We start from the raw sequence: 1,870 nt of genomic DNA on the forward strand, positions 1-1,870 counted from the left end.
CAATTTGAAATTTCATTTTAATTCAGTCAGAATAGCCAGGATCAATAAACAAATGTTAGCAGATGCTGGCTGGGATGTGGAGAAAGAGGAATATTCACTCATTATTGTGTGAGTACAACCAATAAAGATACTATGAACTTAAATGTACAGGTTTCTCAGAAAACTGAAAATAGAGCTATGAAAAGACCCACCTATACCACTCTTCGGCATATAACTAAACGATTCTACATCTTACAGCAGAGATACCTGCTATGCATGTACATTGCTACTCTATTCAAAGCAAGCAGAAATTGGAAACAACCTAGAGGTCAATCACCTGACAAATGGATAATAAAAATGCATATTACTGTGCTTGCTTCCGCAGCACATATACTAAAATTGGAACGATACAGAGAAGATTAACATGGCCCCTGTGCAAGGATGACACGCAAATTCGTGAAGCGTTCCATATTTTAACTACTTTACCAAGAAAAACTATCAATAACCATTGATGGAGAAAACAAAATATTCTATGACAAAAACAAATTCAAACAGTACCTATCCACAAATCCAGCTTTACAGAAGGTAATAGAAGGAAAACTCCATCCCAAAGGGTCAAGCGACAACCAAAACTACCCAGGAAATACATAACTATCCCATGGCAAAAGCACAACTACACAAACGCTTGACTGGAACCAACATCAAAATTAAGACTCTTAACAGTCACTGGTCATTAATATCTCTCAACATCAATGGTCTCAATTCTCCAATAAAAAGACACAGACTAATTGAATGGGTGCATAAACAAGATCCAACATTCTTCTGCATTCAAGAAACACATCTCACCCATAATGATAGGCATTACCTCAGGGTAAAAGGTTGGAAAAAATATTCCAAGCAAATGGTCACAAGAAGCAAGCAGGCATAGCCATTTTAATATTGAACAAAATAGACTTTCAACCAAAATTAATCAAAAGGAATGAGGAAGGACACTTCATACTCATCAAAGGTAAAGTCAACCAAGATGACATCACAATTCTGAACATCTATGCTCCCAATACAAGGGCACCCACATTTGTAAAAGATCTCCTAAAAAAGCTTAAACCACACATCGATCCCCACACAATAATAGTGGGAGACTTCAACACCCCACTCTCACTGAAAGATAAGTCATTGAAACAGAAACTAAGCCGAGAAATAACATCATTAACCAATGCCATGGGTCAAATGGATCTAACAGATATCTATAGAACCTTTCACCCAAACAAGAAAGAATATACCTTCTTCTCTACACTCCATAGAACCTTCTCCAAAATTGATCACATCGTAGGTCACAAAGCAAGCCTCAACAGATACAAGAGGATAGAAATAATACCTTGTATCCTATCAGATCACCATGCTCTTAGGCTGCAATTCAACAACAACAGAAATAACAAAAAGCCTACATGTACGTGGAAACTAAACAACTCTCTGCTAAATGACACCTGGGTCAGGGAAGAAATAAAGAAAGAAATCAAGGAGTTTCTGAAATTCAATGAAAATGAAGGAACAACATACCCAAATTTGTGGGATACATTGAAAGCAGTGCTGAGAGGAAAATTCATAGCACTAAGTGCCTTTAAAAAGAAATTGGAAACATCGCACATAAGCATCTTAAGGACACAACTGGAAGCCCTAGGAAAAAAAGAAGCAGAAACGCCCAAAAGGAGTAGACGCCTGGAAATAATCAAACTCAGGGCTGAAATTAACAAATTAGAAACTAAGAAACCAGTCCAAAGAATCAACAAAACCAAGAGCTGGTTCTTTGAGAAAATCAACAAGATAGACAGACCATTAGCCAAACTAACTAAAAGGCAGAGAGACAGTATTGAAATCAACAAAATCCGAAAGG

General features: G+C 37.1%; 1 non-coding gene across 1 annotated transcript; it reads left to right on the top strand.

Moving 5' to 3' along the window:
• Positions 1-348: 348 nt before the first annotated feature.
• On the top strand, positions 349-455 carry LOC127201914 (U6 spliceosomal RNA). The gene has a single exon (XR_007832249.1). It is a non-coding gene; the product is annotated as a U6 spliceosomal RNA (small nuclear RNA).
• Positions 456-1,870: the final 1,415 nt, after the last annotated feature.

This window comes from Acomys russatus, chromosome 17 (genome assembly GCF_903995435.1).
Source record: "Acomys russatus chromosome 17, mAcoRus1.1, whole genome shotgun sequence".
NCBI lineage: Eukaryota > Metazoa > Chordata > Mammalia > Rodentia > Muridae > Acomys > Acomys russatus.